Raw genomic sequence first — 18,771 nt, forward strand, 5'->3', positions numbered from 1 at the left:
CTGTCAGCACATGGGGCGGGTAGGACCAGGCAACTGATAGCATCCTTGCAGCAAAGCTGGTGTAGGGCAGGCTGGTCAGTATGCGGGCAGCCTTTAGGAAGGCTAACTGGGGGAGGACCAGTCAGCACGCGGGGGTGGGGTGAGGTTCGGAGCCGGACGGCCGATGGCCGGTCCTTAGGAATGCTGGCCAGGAGAAAGGGTCAGTTAGTACCTGGGGTGGCCGAAGACCGGAGGGCCAACAACTGTCCTGTGGGACGGTCTGATCAGTAAATGGTGTGGATGGGTGTCAGCTGTCATTTTTACAGATATATTGGGTCTGCGTTCTAAGCACTGTTTCTCACTTGATTGCACTGCCTTGCCTGTGTTCGTTACTATTATCTTTGTGGTGAACGGAAGTGGGATTTGAGGTTTGTCCTCCTCTCCCTAAAAGCTGGTTGAACAGTGGGGCTTGGGGTTTGGCTTTGCTGCCCTTTCCCCTGTATGTCGTGCTTTTTTTTTGTGAACTGCTGCTTTCTGTTTATTGTTAATTGTGTTTTGTACAGCTTAGTAAAATAAGAACAGGGGTGTCAGAGGTTCTGCTCATTCCGAGAGCTGGCTCTGAGGGAACTGTGTCAGTGTTAAGAACTCTCCATGTGTAAATAAAGGGATGAATGAATACTCTATGGAGTTATTTTAAGAACTTTTATTTAATATGTTACCTGAAATGTGGTATCTCTAACAATAAAGGTATTTCCCACATTACTGTAGTTGGAGTGCAGTCAGAATTTGGAAAAGTGCTTGAATCTACAGCCTTTTGATTCAAAGGAAAGGATGGCATTGCTGAGCCACAGAAATGTGCAAACCACTTTCTTGAAACTGACATCATAGGAGGTTTGTTGCTTTACACCCTTCCCACAGCTACTGCTATGTGGCAACAAATTTCCTGAAACAGCTGTCCCTGACAGTTCATAGCTGAGATTGTGTAAAATTCCTTTCTGCGGGAACAATGAGGAATTAAATTCTGAGGGGGTTTTGATCCTGATCACTGGGAATAAATCTATAACAATAAAATACATGAAATGACCGCGTCCATTACCTCTTCATTACCAGCTTTTAAAAATATAAATATGTAACTTGAGTTTTAATATAGAAACCTGTAAGATTTGAATGGTGCAAACATGGCATGGATAAAATGTGCTCAGCAAAATCTCTTAGCTGTTTAATTATTGAAAATTTAATGTGTAAAACAGGGCAGATCAGCTCCATTTTGTCTTGTGACACAGTCAACATTAACATGCTAATATCAATCTTTTAAATATCTTTGGAATGGTCTGTGATGAGATATATCAGCATAGACCAGTGGCTTGGATTGTTATCAAGGAAAGTGCTCAATTTCAGATCAAGTTGTTCACATCAACAGCTTTTTCACCCTGACAGCTGAAAGATCCTAAAATAATGAAACCAAACAGTGACTTCGTCAGCACAAGTTAAAGGAAAATTTATGATCATGGTTAAGTCATAAATAACGTGGATAAATAACAGTGTGTTATTAAATAACTGCAGCAGATCTGGTTCCTAATTCCAAGGTGACGGGCTGTTTACTACCTCTATGTGTGCTTGCTTGACAGTTGTTGAGTTCAAGCACAATGCCCATTTTCATTTGGCCATTCAAGTTGAACCACTGGGATGAGTAAACTCCATTCAACTGTACGAACAGCATATCTTGGATAAATGTGGTGACTTTTCGAAATGAGACCCAAACTGATGAGTTAGGTAAAAATAGCTGCCATTTTCCGTGTGGTTCAAATCCAAATAGCTTCCTCGGAATCGGCACAATTTCCATGAAGATAGTTCTCTAAACTCCCCACTGGTCCAGTATGTTCGAGTCCGTCCAACCACTGCAGTGAAAGTTAATCCCTGTAAGCATTGTGAGTCATCTTTTTATGAGTTTGTAAGCTCGAATATGTCCAATAGCACAAGTTGTTTTTCTCAAAGACACAGGGGCAAATATCTCTGATCCTATTTTAATTTTGTCCCTCCATCCCCTTCATGTTCATCTCTCTGAACACGCCTGAGAAGCTCAACAAAAATGCTGGCATCAAGTGTACCTGCTGTCCTCACATACGGGCAGATGTAAGTGAATGAACAGGGAGAGAGAGAGGACATTTGCTTTGACCCTGTATCTGACTGGACTGCATGTGCAAATGCAACCACCTCACATCTTGAAGTGAGAATAGTTCTGACCAAGGAGATCTTCTGGCAAGCATTTCCTGATCAGTATTAAATGATTGTAAAAGGTGTTTGCCATGTTTAAGCCCAATCAAGCAGCTTGCCTTTGAATAGTTAAGGTTGTCTGACTTGGTTTTTTTTTAGTATTTAATTTGAAGTGTGATTATTGAATCCTGAAATTTGCTGTTCGGTGACCTGTGCGTTGAATGCAGTGAGCTGAATTTTCACAACATTTGTCGAAGTATCCATTTGGGCAATTTCATGGAGGATTTCTCTCCTTGAGTCCTAGTGACATTTCACACACAATTTGATGTGACTGTCTGCATTAGGAATGCAGATGCCTGCACTTAGCAATGGCTGAAGTGCTGAACAGGCCAAGGCTTTAAGGCACTCATGCCATGGGTGAAACAATTTACATTCCAGATGTTGCCAGCTTGCTATGAAGCAGCCGCCTGGGTTAGCGGAGTTACCACTGTCTGGAGGAATGCACCCTCAAGAAGGTCAATGACTCAACCTGACTCTGTCTCTGCACTCACCTCCCACTAAAGCTTATGGTTGACCACTCTCACTATTTCATGTGGCATCTTCCCTCAGTGGGTCATATGCACTCCATCCTCCACAGCCTGCTAACCCTTCCTGCCCTCTGTGCTTCTGACACACTTGGTCAGGACACATCGCCACCCCCTTCCTGGCTGAGGACGGGCTCGACCCCTGACTATCGAGCCCTCGACTGAACTAAGGTTGGTCCCTTTAGATTTTCAGACACGGCCATTTGGTTGAAGCATAAGCAAGTATCTGCCATGTAAGATTCTGGGACATACTGTTGGTTTGACACTGATGTAGCACTGTGCCATACAGCAACGTGCATGTCCATGAATGATCATTGTTGGCTTTCCATCAGAACTAAAAGACAAGGTGTGGCAGAGTTGTGAGCATTCAAGATGACACCACATGTGTGAGTGCTAAGAAAACAAGTACTAGCTCTAAGACGTACCCTGTTCTGATGCACGAGATAGATGCATCAGTCAGTCTGGCTGTAGCGTTGCAATGCAAAGTGTTACTGAAATCCAGAGTGCAATATTGAAGTACTGAATTGTTTTATACTTTAAGGTGAGCTGCAATGACGCTGATGTTTTGTCAGTACCAGCTTCCATGGACATGGAGAGTAGACAGCTGCTGCTGTTGGAGGATGCCCTGAGATGCTGAGGAATGCTAGATAAGGTGGATACCCCGAGAAGCTGCAGCTTCCACTCTTGATTCTCAAGTTGGTGCTGTCCAGTTCCTCTTCATTTCCTGAGAAAAAGGCAAACTGTGTACAAATGATGTGTGATTGAGTAATAATGAGATGCTGATGGATCCAAACAGATGTCTTGCCTCTCTTGCTATTGAAACTGAGATGGAAAATGCAATGCTGTCATTGTATTTTTTTTCAAATATCCCACCGTTGGTCACATCGTTGACAGGCTGAGAAAATTCTACACATTGACCTTGACATTTTTGGGGCCTCCTCCACTGTCACCAGCATAGCAGAGCAACACCCCAGTTTGCTGTAGCTCCATGCTGGAGACTCTATCCCCAATTTCTGTGGATGATCTGCTGAGGACGAATCGATGAGTGTACACTCATCACTGATATTAAGGCGTTACTTGATCTACCTTTTTCAGGTAGAGATGACACTTGGTGCTCATCATGAGGCCCAAACGTGCTAAAGGAAATAAAAAAGGTTTGCAGCCCCAATTACAGCTACTCCGATTGCATGAAAAGCCATTCATCCTCTTGCCCCTTACAACTCTACTATAAGGGTGGAGTTTTCAGAAGACCATTATGTCCTGTTGCTTGAATGTTCAGGTTATTATGCTGTTATTATTTGTTGTACTATCTTTAACAAGGGATCACTACATCACTACCACTGCAGGACTAGGATTAATAGAGACACCCAGTTTGATACTCCGTATAGAAGTTTTGTGTTTACTTCCTGTTCTGCTGCAGTGTCCATAGAAATAGTGTTTGAAAAATTTACGGATGTTATTCCTGAATCTTCACATCCGTTATTTTGAATATGATCAGAATGTGACAAACATCCAGGACTGAGTTTATAAGTTCACATAAACCAATAACTTAAATACGTTTATATAATTAAAAATATTATTCAACTACTATAACAATTTAACATAATAAATAATAGAATATCTTTGTATTTAATTCAAAAGTACACAGTTTTTTCAATTATAATTAGGCCTTGCAATACACTGGCCCAGTTTTATTCAGGATCAAGAAATTTGACTAATAGCAGAGACTGGTAAAATCTAATGGGCCGATGTGAATGAATGTCCAAAGATCTGGGCGTCAGGCTGCGTTAAATTACGCCTTGGACCTCATCTGCACAAAGTTGGAAAGCCATCTCCAAATCAGACCCATGGGACACTTGAGATTTAGAAATTTCCCATTTGGCTGCTAAAGCAGCACAGGTGGAGTTTTAGCTGTGAGAAGTCAGACTGACAATCTGTTTCCCTGTTACTTGTTTGTCACCCCAATAACGGGCTCGATAAAATGCACCATATTCTCCGATATCTTTACCATAGTCATTCTGAAAGGATGAGACGTATTAGTGACTGAAAGTCCCAAATGTTGAAGTTTCTACACTCACCATTTGCAGTGACAGTCATGATTTTGATGAAAAGACAGTGAAAATACTGGATTGCCCGTTGATTGAAAATTGCACGCCATAATCATTCTTTGAGTGCTTAAGGAATCTTTAAGATTCCACAGCATTGGCAGATATTTTCCTAATCAATCCATTCAGAGATGATATTACACATCTCTGGAGCAGGGAACCTTGAACACAGGTCTCCTGATTCCGAGGTAGTGTCAATCATTGGACTACAAGAGCTCTCGCCAACAGTGATGGTAAATACATATGTTCTCATCACTCTGTCCAGAGCTGATATGACAAAAGCTCTGGGACAGTCAGGACTTAAACAAAGAACCTTCTGCTTCAGAGTTATGGATACTATCACTGTGCCACAAGGACCCATACTCAATGCTGGTATTAAACAAGTGAAAATAGAGAACAGGTGCTGTTTTACAAGACTGGTCTATCGCATTTTACTGTTCATGATACCATCAAGTTACACAGATGACTACTAAACTATGAAGAGCATGATATATCTGGTGATTGCACAACCTCAACAAATGCAGGGAGGGATTTGCAAAAAAGATCATCTCATCTCCATTAACCGTCACCATCAATTATTTATAGTCTGCAAGTGAACATTTTCTTTCTCTTTGATACTTTCCTGAAGACAGAGACCAGCATTGTGGTTCCCCACCACTGAGTACTCTCCCCGACAGTCTTGCCCAGCAAATGTTATTAATGTACTGTGTGGAATATGATCTAAATCCCCTCACAGGCAGAAAAGAACCAGCAGAACATGCGGGAGGTTAAAGGTTTGGCAGTAACTTTAAATCAGCGCAAGGATTTATTTTTGGCAGAGACATTAATGGAGCATTGGTTCTATAAGCTGTGTGAGTGCATTGGAATTAATTTACAGCATTGAATATTGCAGTTAGTTGGTTAAGGTGGCTGGTCAGCTGAGCTAAGTTCTCTTATAGATTCAGTTTTGCCACATGAGAAATAAAAAAAAAGACCCAGTTGAACAATTGCGATAGCACTAGAATTGCTGGTGTTATGACAGACTTTAATAGGAGTAATGTCACTGTGATCTATGCTTGTTAGCATACCTTTCTTTTATGAGGCTAATTTTTGGCAACAAGCAATAAATGACCATTGGTAAAAACTATGCAATAATTACAGTTGTGGAACATTTTATAGCTCTCAGTAGATAGGTTTCAAAAGCAATTAAACTATGAATTAAAGTTATTAGAAATTATTTGCTTTGATGTCATTGTGCTGAAACTAGTGCTCAAGAATTTATTACAGGGGAGAATCTTATGTGCTTTGGCTAAGTGTCAGTTTTGTTGGATTTCATGGAAGATATTTCCCCATGAGGCTCAGTGAGAACACTCATCTGTATTTTACCCAACACACTCCATTCACATCCTACACCAGCCCTATGACACCCCATCATCAAATTCTAGCTTCATCCTGCTACCTGCTGGAAGGACTCACCATTCACTGGGTGTTTGCCTGAAAGACTGGCATCCCTGGCATCCATGCCATTCTGAAGCTGCCTTGCCTGTTGAAGAAAACTCATTCTGAAGATGTTGGAGAAGGAGAAACTGGAGCTGTGATTCACGGACAGTGACCTGGAGGTTCCTAGTGGGCAGGATAGTCCAAAGGAGTGCCCGCTTCTCTTCAGATGACCAGGGGAGGACCAAGAGCTTGTCCAAAGCTTGCTGCCTGGGTCGGTGTTGTATCTACAGTCTGCAGAAATAACCAACAGTGTCACAAGCTCCACTGACTTAAGTTGTTTTTTTTAATGCATTTTATTCACTCACAGGACGTGGGCCTCACTGGCTGGTCAGCATTTATTGGCTGTACCTAGTTGCCCTTGAGAAGGTGATGGTGAGCTACTTTCTTGAACCACTGTAGTCTACCTGCTGTGGGTTGACCTACAATGCCATTAGGGAGGGAATTCCAGGATTTTGACCCCAGTGACTGTGAAGAAACGGCAAAATATTTCCAAGTCGGATGGTGCGTGGTTTGCAGGGTTATATGCAGGTGGTGGTGTTTCCATGTGTCAGTCCATAAGAGGGTGAAAATAGACAGGAAAGGTTGGGGAATGCCTGACATCACCCAGTATGAGGATAAAATTGTGTCCTTCACAGGTGAAGACTGCGACTGCTCCTCCATGTCCCGCCAATAGAGTAAGTACCACTCTTCACTCCACTGCAATTTTCAAATTAATCTGTGAGCGGTGTTCTTCATTGTACACTAATTCAAACTATTGGCCACTGTGCCTTCTGTCTCTTGTGTCTTGCAAGTGTCAGTGGGCTGGTTAAGGCTTTGGCATAGAAAATGGCCTGCTCCACCAGAAGGCACCTCCTCAACCTCTGTGGACGAGGATTCAGAGGCCTCAGAGGAAGTGCCCTCAAGAATCCCCAACAAAATCCTCATCAGCTTGGATATTGACACTCATTGGGAACGTCAGGTTTAGAAAGTTTGGGAGCATGAGCTGGTAGAACCTCACAGTGACAGTTTCACAGCTGGTGGGGGATGAAACAGCCTAGACTGCTGGCATTCAGAGAACTACTTGGAGCCCAGGCACCTGCCCAGACCCAGGCTGGGTAGGGCTCAGAGTTGGCAGTGGTTAGGGATTTTATCCACATGCACGGTGAGGAATAGGAGTGGCAGACAGGTATGTGGGAAACAATGACCCTCATCACCCAGAGGCTGAAAGAGTATCCCTACACTCTGGTCACTCTGCTGCCTCAGGCATGTGACTGTCTCCCTGTCTGCCTGAACAAACAGGCTGCTCTGAAAGGCCAGGCCCCACACCCTCAGGATTTGCTGGCTCCGTACAAATCATGCACTCCATCACTCAAGTCATTGGCTCTCAGCACTGAAGGCATGGCGACAGGGAATGGGAAGGCTTGGTGATCATCTCACTTGCTGCTTCCTCACAGGGAGACAGGGTAATGCCAGGAGGTAACAGGCCAGAGGCAGAGCTACACCCAGGCACTGCTGAACACTCAGGTCACTCCAGAGGAGGCAGCTCCTCCATCTTCACCTCCATCTCCACCTCGGCCTGCCCCTCTCTGATGCTTTGACATTGAAGGGTGCAGTTGCCTCTGGTAAGAAGACCCTCAGCATGTCTGCACCATTGGGGCACAAACGTCGTATTCATGTGGGATGTAGATTAGATTAGATACCTCTGAAGAGCAACCCATCCAGACCTATTCCCCCACCTTATATATAGCCCCACCTTAATTACCCTATGAGTAATTCAGCATGGCCAATTCACCTGACCTGCACAACTTTGGATTGTGGGAGTGAACTGGAGTACCCAGAGGAAACCCACGTAAAGAATGTGCAAGCTCCACACAGACAGTCACCTGAGGCAGGAACTGAACCCGGGTCCCTGGGGCTGTGAGGCAGTAGTGCTAACCACTGAGCCACAGTAACGCCCTGACAGATTTACAACAGATCAATGTCTGTATTGAGAGTAGGCTGCGGCAACCGGATGCAAGATGAGAAAAGTTCTGCTAGCACGATTATCCCCCCCCGCCATCTTAAAACATCCCTATTCTTTCCCTAGCCTCGTCTGTAGAAGTGTTGACATTTGATGAGATGGCCAGCAATATCTGGGGCAGCGAGTTGCACATTGTAGTGCACAGGGAGCCCATGCATTAGGATGGCCAGGGCTTTGGGAGCCTGCAGGTCTGTCTTCTGTACACTGCATGGGTCTGTGTATGATGCTCTTTCCCTTTTAAAGACATCACATCGTTGGGTCCTACAGTCACCATTCCACAACTCGCCTCACCCCCTGCCCAAACAGGTCAGTCACTCTGCTCCATCCACTTGAGAAGTGGCTGCACCCATTTGCTTTCCCAATACGTAGTTTCAACTCCCAGCACAAGTGACGGTAGCAATGAGTGCAGCTCAGGCAGTGGTCTTCAGCCTTCACCAATCTTTCCTCCCTCTCCCAGCCCCTGCCATATAGGATAACCATGCCAGGTATGGTCATACACTGCTCCCTGATGAAGCCAGGGTTTCCTCTAACCATGAATGACTCCTTTCTTGCATTGTCCCATTCCCAACCATCTTTTAGAATATCTCTCCCTCACATATACAGTTACCTCACCATCATAATTGTCATTCCCCTTTCCCTGAATCTCCAGACTCCATTCACCACAAATAGGTTCATGAATCTGCTTCCTGCAGTGGTGGTACCCTCTCCTCAATCCTTGCTCCCCAAACCCCTGTTTCCCATCAGTTTCTTCGGATGGAGCCAATGGATTGACCATGGCTTACTCCCTTGAGCAAGCTATGAGACAGCCCTGAACAAGAAGTGTCCACATGCCTACCTGAAGTCTGTTTGCCCACATTCCCCCAAATGACCATTATGGAGTCATAGGACTGGTCGTGACCCATTCCCTAGACTAAAAAGGCATGGACTCTCCGACTAAGAACACCCTGACTGGCCACTTGACTGTCGTGAATCCCCTGGAGCTGCCCCTAACTGAATGTTCTGGGACCCCCTGACTAATGGGTGATGTAGCACAGTACTGTATAACAAGCTGCATAGTTGTGTGACTGCGCGAATAGGCGTGGCATAGCATGGAACATAGAACATTACAGCGCAGTACAGGCCCTTGGGCCCTCGATGTTGTGCCGACCTGTAAAACTGATCTGAAGCCCAACTAACCTACATTATTCCATTATCATCCATATATTTATTCAATGACCATTTAAATGCCCTTAAAGTTGCAGGCAGAGCATTCCACATCCTTACTACACTCTGAGTAAAGAACCTACCTCTGAGCTTGACATGGCAAGGCAGAGATGTGTGAGCATGCAGATGTATAGGATAGGCTGAAGGACTAACATTGTTGATGATATTCAACAGCTGCATGACCTTGAATGAGTCCTGAGAACATTCCTTTTATGTGCCGAAGATGGTACCAGTAGTTTGTTTTTGTTCTGTAGATGTTTCTGTACTGTCTGTTTTGAAACTGTATCAGAGAAAGAGAGCTTCGTTCCGAGAGAGGGACTTCACCTTGAACTCGTATCGCGAACGGTGCTGGGAACGTAACTAAGCCTCGAGACCAGGCATCGATCGAGGGGTCCCCAACAGGCAGAAGGGTGTGAATCTTGTTGCTTTTTCTCGTTTTCTTTTCCATTTACTACTCTCACTATTATCATTATTATGACTTGATAAACATCCACATTTAGGCATACCGTTGTTATCGAGTCTTCTCTTAACTATGTTTAACTGAATCTGAAGAGAACTGCTTGGATACACCCTGTGATCCAAGACAGCAGGTAAACAATAAGTGAGCAAGGACATGGAGAGCGTGTGAGTAGCTCTGCAAAGCAGCCTGATCTAATCCATGAGCTGGTTGTCTGTCCCTGCCTGCAAAGTTTCCTTGCAGCAGCATTTCAATATTAATGGCCATGGCACCCTGCATTGTACTTCCTCAGCATTCCTCAGCGAGTGAATTGGATAGGTTTATGAACATCCTGAGGGGTTAGTAATTTTGGGATGCCAATGACTGTGGATGTGGAGTGTATGCGGCCAATTCCTTTGGATTGTAACCTGACAAAATGTTGTGTAGTGTCCAACACGGAGGCTCCTAGCTGAAGTCATCAGGTGTCCGCTCTGACATCCACATGGAGAATTTAGGATATCTCATCAACATGGATGAGTTGGACCAAGGGTTTGTTTCCACGCTACATATCTATGAATCTATGAATTGTCAGAATCTAGACTGTTCACCCTGGGAGGTATACAAAGGTGCAGATGAATGAGGTGAGATATGTCATTCACAAATACACTAAGGACAAAAGGGTAACCAGGGAGAGAATAGGGTCCCTTAAGGATCAGCAAGGCGGCCTTTGTGTGGAGCCACAGAAAATGGGTAAGATACTAAATGAGTATTTTGCATTAGTATTTACTGTGGAAATGGACATGGAAGATATAGAATGTAGGGAAATAGATGGTGACATCTTGAAAAATGTCCATATTACAGAGGAGGAAGTGCTGGATGCCTTGAAACCTATAAAAGTGGATAAATCCCCAGGACCTGATCAGATGTACCCGAGAACTCTGTGGGAAGCTGAAGAAGTGATTGCTGGTCCTCTTGCTGAGATATTTGTATCATCAATAGTCACAGGTGAGGTGCCGAAAGATTGAAGGTTGGCAAATGTGGTGCCACTGTTTAAGAAGGGTGATAAGGTCAAGCCAGGGAACTATGGACCAGTGAGCCTGACGTCGGTGGTGGGTAAGTTGTTGGAGGGAATCCTGAGAGACAGGATGTACATGTATTTGGAAAGGCAAGGACTGATTAGGGATAGTCAACATCTTTGTGTGTGGGAAATCATGTTTCACAAACCTGATTGAGTTTTTTGAAGAAGTAACAAAGAGGATTGATGAGGGCAGAGCAGTAGATGTGATCTATATGAACTTCAGTAAGGCGTTCGACAAGGATCCCCATGGGAGACTGATTAGCAAGGTTAGATCTCATGGAATACAGGGAGAACTAGCCATTTAGATACAGAACTGGCTCAAAGGTAGAAGACAGAGGGTGGTGGTGGAGGGTTCTTTTTCAGACTGGAAGCCTGTGACCAGTGGAGTGCCACAAGGATCAGTGCTGGGTCCTCTACTTTTTGTCATTTATATAAATGATTTGGATGTGAGCATAAGAGGTACAGTTAATAAGTTTGCAGATGACACCAAAATTGGAGATGTAGCGAACAGCAAAGAAGGTTACCTCAGATTACAATGGAACTTTGATCAGATAAGCCAATGGGCTGAGAAGTGGTAGATGGAGTTTAATTCAGATAAATGCGAGGTGCTGTATTTTGGAAAGGCAAATCTTAACAGAACTTATACACTTAATGGTAAGGTCCTAGGGAGAGTTGCTGAACAAAGAGACCTTGGAGTGCAGGTTCATAGCTCCTTGAAAGTGGAGTTGCAGGTAGATAGGATAGTGAAGAAGGCGTTTGATATGCTTTCCTTTATTGGTCAGAATATTGAGTACAGGAGTTGGGATGGTCGTGTTGCGGCTGTACAGGATATTGGTTAGGCTACTGTTAGAATATTGCGTGCAGTTCTGGTCTCATTCCTATTGGAAAGATGTTGTGAAACTTGAAAGAGTTCAGAAAAGCTTTACAAGGCCGTTGCCAGGATTGAAGGCTTTGAGCTATAGGGAGAGGCTGAACAGGCTGGGGCTGTTTTCTTTGGAGTATTGGAGGCTGAGGGGTGACATTATAGAGGTTTACAAAATTATGAGGGGCCTGGATGGGATTAATAGGCAAAGTCTTTTCCCTGGGGTCGGGGAGTCCAGAACTAGAGGGCATAGGTTTAGGGTGAGAGGGGAAAGATATAAAAGTGAATTAAAGAGCAACTTTTTCACTCAGAGGGTGGAACGTGTATGGAATGAGCTGCCAGAGGATGTGGTGGAGGCTGGTACAATTGCAACATTTAAAAGGCAGCTGGATGGGTATATGAATAGGAAGGGTTTGGAGGGATATGGGCTGAGTGCTGGCAGGTGGGACTAGATTGAGTTGGGATATCTGGTCGGCATGGACAGGTTGGACCGAAGGGTCTGTTTCCATGCTGTACATCTCTATGACTCTGTGACAAGCAACAGAACCTTCAATAAGCAACCCACTGCTGCCTAACAATAAGTTCACCTCGATGTCCAGAATTTACTTAAAATATGCAGTGAGATGATCCAAATGTCAAGATAGGCCTAAGTGACCTTTTTGTGTGATTCCGCTGCATTTCTTGCCATTATCCCCTTTGTTCAAACTCTTATAAAGCTTCAAATTGCAAGCTTTTGCTTTCTCTCTCTACTGAATGAATTCTTTCTTATTGCTCTGAATTATTTTCCGTTGTTCATACAACTTACAGAGACAGTCTCTTATGCATTGTGTTTTGCCCTCTGTGAACTCAAGACTTATTGCATTTTCTTTTACATGATTCTTCCCCTCAAGTTTCATCAAAGTTGTGGTTCTCTTCATAATTTACATTTTTTCCCCAATGTTTTCTAATTTACTGGTTTCTAAACCTTAATCCTGTGGTCACCTTAACACTAATTCTGGTTTTAAACCATTTCTAATTTTGCTCGTGTCCTACATATCCCTTATTTCTTCACAAAGCCAAATTCTTTCTTTATTTGCTTGAGTATATTCATTGCAATTTTATGAATTACAAAGTACTGAATACATTTCAGATGTTGTCAGCCTTGTTACTTATTCCACTATTTTGAATCAAACAGCCTTTCTCTTTAATCCTTTCACGACAATCATGAAGCACTTAAATCTCAGCCCCACATAAATAAACCTTCGAAACTCCCATAAATGTCATGTAATCGATTCATAAATCAAGATGCTGTCTCATTTCTGTAGACCATTTACTACTTATTTTGTTAGATTTGTCTTGAGGCTGTTTCAACAGTAAATATTCCTTTTTGTGTGTACAATCCTATGGTATGGAAACAGAAGCCCACTCAATGAACTAAAGTTAATGTGTTAGTATTAATATGACATCTGCATTGTGACCAGTGTGTAAAATTGAGAGCCTGGAAATAGCAGTTAATGCGGTGACTTATGTTAGTAGCAATTGTTTAGTTAGGGGTAATGATTATTTAGTATAGCCAACGCCTTTGTTTCCTTTCACACTGGAATACTTGTCATTTCCTGAGCAAATGCCTGAAGGGCATTTTAATGAGCTGTGTACTTTCTGTCCAGACTGTACATAACAATCATTTGGCATGCAAACCTACTCAACATTGTTTTCTTTGCATACTACTTCAGTTGTGTGCTATTTGGGGTATTCGTTAGAGGTCAGCCAGTTTTGCTCATGTTGTGATCTCTAACCCCAATATTTTCTATTGGCTGACTATATCTGGGCAAACGTTCAGTGCTAGAAACATGGCTAGGTCATTCAGCCCTTCAAAAGAGTTTGATCATTCATTTGGGCCATGGGTACTCTGTATTTTAATTTCCCTGTCTTAGTTTCTCAATTGTTAACATCCATGTCCAATAAAATCGATCAATCTTAATTTTGAACTTTTCTATTGATTGAACCTCAGAACCCCAGTGATTTAGAATTAGGTTTTCCTTTATTGTCATGTGTACTTAAGTACAAACATTCGGGAGTGAAAAGTTTTACAATGTCACCTCTTCTGATGCCATCTTATGTACGAGTACCGACATACAATTCTAATTGTAATCGTAATTCTAGCTGTAATTGTAATTCTAATTCTAATTCTAGTTCATCTATAGCAGTGACGCTGTAGATGCTTGTACCCAACAGATGAACAGACAGGAAAATCTAACACTATGGACTACAGCGTGGGCAAAAGATAGGCTGGATTTCAGCCTGGTTCCTTGCTTCACGGAGCATGGCTGACCTCCTCAGCCCTCCAGCAGGCCTGAAGGAGGGTTACACTGAAATGTCGGCTTTTTCACCTCCTGCTGCTGCCTGGCCTGCTATGTTCTTCCAGCCTCCTGTCTGTCTATTTTAGCCTTGTAAGCAAGCATACCATGAACTGTTTTTCTTTTGGTATGAGTGAGCAGGAATGAATTTGTTTACATTTTATTTTACAGGAATATTTGGGAGATATATACTTTCAGGCAGGTACTTGACACAACAAACTTGACTGTAGACTTAAGCCGGAAGTGTTCTTTAGATCTGCCATGCCTTTGAGTTTCAATCCTGACTTGTTGTGTTACATTGGGACTGTAATGAGCAAGATCAAGTCTATCCTTGGCTTGCTGCATCAGTTGTTTTTGTGCAAGGCAATTTCAGTTGCTTTCAGGACATTGTGCTTTTCTCTTCCTTCTTCCCTCATTCATCTTCTCCAGTGGTGCATCATTGAATGGTGTGATCTGAGTGAACATTCAATGTAGTCACAGCGATCCCATTCCTGCTATTCCTGGCTGAGGTTGTGCCTGTAGAAAAAGAATTTTGAAACCATTTGGTGGATAAATCGATTCAAATCAAATGACCCCGAGCTTCCGGTTGCCTGTCGCTTCAACACCCCCGTCGTGTTCCCTGGTCAACATCTCTGTCTCAGGTTTGCTGCAGTGCTGTAGTGAAGCTCAGCTCAAGTTGGAAGAATGGCATCTCATTTTCCACTTGGGACCCTGCAGCCTCCAGGACTCAATATTGAATTCCATTATCTGAGAGCCTGAACACCTCCTTCCATGTCCTTTACCTCAGGCCCTGTCATCACATGGGCCGCTTTCAGCACAGCCATTTTCACCCACTATTGGTTCCTATTGTCAGCTTTTCTGTCTCCCTGGCTCACCATTTGTCTGTTTTTCTGTCCCTCTGGGCTCCATCTCCACCTATCATTTACTCCTTTACCCATCCTCTTGACTCTCGCAACCTTTTCATATCTACAAAAACAGAAGTTGCTGGAAAAGCTCAGCAAGTCTAGCAGCATCTGTGAAAAGAAATCAAAGTTAACATTTCAGGTCTGGTGACCCTTCCTCAGAACCCATAGCTACTACTAGTTCTGAAGTAGAGCCACTGGACCTGAAATGTTAACTTTGATTTCTTTGCACAGATGCTGCTAGACTTCACAGATGCTGGCAGAGCTGCTGAGTGTCTCCAGCAGTTTCTGGTTTGTTTCAGATTTCCAGCATCCACAGTCCTTTGTTTTATTACATTGTAATAAACACAGGGCAGGCCATGGCCATTGGATCTGAACAATTGTCTATTACTAAGGATTACTGAAAGCAAATTATATTGACAGTGATTTCAGTTCAAAATTAAGTTTAAAAAAAATCACCCGTACCAACTTAGTGCTCATATTTTTTCAATCTTTTGTTGTTTTCTACAATGTTGAACAGCAATCTTGGCTTCAGCGGCTGACATGCAGGCAGTGTGTAGTCTGCTGCCAGGGATAACCCTAGTGTGCATCCTTGGGAGAGGGGGACCTTAAAGGCTCCACCTTCCCAGAGTTGGAGGGGGAACGGCTTGTCACTGGTGCGGATAACCCCTTAGCCCGGCCTGCTGGAGCTGTTAGGATCAGTGATGGAGGGGATGAGGAGATGCTCCTCACAATACCATCTCCTTGCCTCCCTGAGTGCGAGAGGCTGCTGGAGGGAGATTAACCACTCTCACCCTCATCCACGCTGCACCGAGCCCATGGCTAGAGCGGTGAAATGCAGACCACAGTACATCTCGAATGGACATTCAATCTGGCTCACCATGGTCATTGTTTTCTGTTCCATTGGTGAAGGCAGGTTCTCAAAGGTCTGTGACATGCCAGGTTTTTTATGGCAGGGCAAGGACTCCTCCATTCCCTGCACAAAGCTGTTCTTAATCCATGAGCAGAAACCCCTAGCCGCTGCTAAACATTTGGTAGCTCCTGCTAGCCATCCCTAGAGACTAGTCAACAGTTTGGGTCCCAACAGGGCACTGAGTACCAGAATCCTCCAATCATCTGTGGGAATGGCTGTCGTATTCACCCTCAGTTTTTCAGGAGTGTTTGTGGTGTACTCATCAGACTGAATCTATGTGTAAGTTCCCTGTGGATGGTGTGGGTATCACTGTACTGGTAGAGGTGGATGATGAAGTAGAAGAAGGTGCATCCTCTGGGGCAATGTCTGCTTTATCTCCAGATGTGTCGTCTTCTGACTTCTGTGGCCTGGTCCTTGGATGGTGATGATATGAAGTGGAGAATAAGAAGAATCATCACAATTGGAGTGTTTTGCATTTTATCACACCCATTCTGAATGTTCACTTGCCATCACCTTGCCCTTTGCTGCCCAGCCTCACATCTGCCACTAATTGTGCACACCCCTCTCAATTTCTATTACCTTCTTGGCTATGATGAGATCTGGAATCACCTTTCCTCCTGTGTGCCTCTCCTCACTGATATAATGATTCTGCCTTTCTTTTGCGACCAAGTACTGACTTACTAACATGTCAAGTGATACCTAACTCCCTCATCTGCACAGAACCCTAACATATTTATATGAGCTTGTTGTTCAAATGTTGCATTCCCAGGCAGTCAATTCGAAAACACCCAGCAGCTTTTGCTTTAGTTACTGTGTTGCATGCAGAGTGATCCTACATTCACTTTTCTAGTATAACTGCCCAATCACATGTGAACGTTATTGATGCCTGTACGTGAGACTCTAATATAGCATAGTACTTGGAGATTACAGATTGGAGAATATTTTTGTCCCACTTAACCAAGGTTTAGAGGGTGACCTCATGGTGGATCATCTCCTCTACCAATCTTGTGCAGGCTGCCTTGACAAGGCCCTTCTGATGCCATCTTCAATGAGCCTTTCACTTTTCCCTGATCGCCCTGGGGAGGCATCACTGAACGTTGGGGCTGGTCTGCTGCACCAGGCAAACATTTCGACCAAGGCGAAGCTACATTCAACTGGAGCTAGAGCTGGAGCTGGAGGTTCCTGGCAGTGATGCACAGCCTCCCTCTTTAAATAGAAGGCCAGTTCATCGACCACTCTGCATTGTGGGTTTCATTAGCGAAAGGTTCCATTGCCACTAGCTCATACCTGTTTTGAATGTTAATTGAAACCATGTGAGAAAAGGCAATAACAGAGCAAGTACAAAATGGCTCACCCTTTACCTGTTATAATATTGGCAATGGCATGCTGTGTTGACAAACCTCCAGTTAATGGATGGAATCTTACATGAACTGTCCATATTGGCCACATATGTCCACTGTCAAAAGTACACCAGGTTCAGCACCCCTTTAGATTTAGTTGGAGTTTGATTCATGGAATTTTACCCATGTAGGGGAGAAATTAATAACATTCTGGCATATTTCCTGATAGTGGAGAGTATTTGTAAAAGAAGAGCTCTATATTAGCCTACAATGTCACTCTACTGAATGTATACAGGATTCACCATGTTGAGAATCACATTATGGTAACATTTTAGGTATTTATAAACCAAAGAAATACCTAAATAATCAAATGGGCCAAGTAACTTTAAATCATGTGCTAGTGGCCTGTCAAAAAATAGCAGCTGTTAACTCAGGCCTACCATTGCACGAAGTTACATTGGTTTTGCCAGATCAAACAACTTTCTATTTGATGTTTGAGGTATGTATGTGTTGTTTGTGGTGTCCTTTTACCTAACCCGCCGTTCAACTCCAACTCTCCCCACTCACCCAGTGGTTCTGAACTCTGTTAGTTCATGTGGGGAGTGCAGGGAGAGTCACCATGGATGGCTCAGATGTACAAGTGAGGGCAAACAATACGAGAACATACAACGGTGATTCAGTGGTTAGTGGGACAGACAGCTATTTCCTCAACCACAGACTGGAATCCAGGGATGGTGTGTTAGCTCCCTGGTTTCGGGCTCGAGGATGTCACTGAGATATTGCAGAGGACCCTGAGGGGAGATAATGAAAAGTTAGCTGTTGTGGCTCACATCAGAATCAGTGACACTTGTAGTGAAATTTAGTAATCAGAAGTTGGAAACTTAGAAAATTGGCAAGCTGTGCCTCAAAAATTATAAATCTCTGGATTACTCCAGTGCCATGAGCAAGCAAGTACAGGATTTGGAGGATAAAACAGACTGATGTGTAGTTTGAAAGAAGGGAAGGAGGGTTTAAATTCTTAGAATATTTGGATCACCTCTGGGGAAGGTGAGATTTATATATTGTCTGGATGGTCTGCACCTGAACAAAGCAAAGACTGAATTTCTTGTGGATCGTTTTGCTAATGCTATTGGGGAGGCTTCAAAGAAACTTGGTAGAAGTGTGGGAACAAGAAGAAAATGTCAGCGAGGGGCATCCGTGCGCACAGAATTCTGGGAACAATATTAGCACTAGAGAACAGCATATTAATAAGTGAGGCCTAGTAAGGAAGTAAGTAACAATGGTCTAATTAAGTGTATTGTGCATGTATGTGAATGTATGGAATAGAATAAATAAGATCAG

This window comes from Hemiscyllium ocellatum, chromosome 13 (assembly GCF_020745735.1).
Source record: "Hemiscyllium ocellatum isolate sHemOce1 chromosome 13, sHemOce1.pat.X.cur, whole genome shotgun sequence".
Taxonomy (NCBI): domain Eukaryota; kingdom Metazoa; phylum Chordata; class Chondrichthyes; order Orectolobiformes; family Hemiscylliidae; genus Hemiscyllium; species Hemiscyllium ocellatum.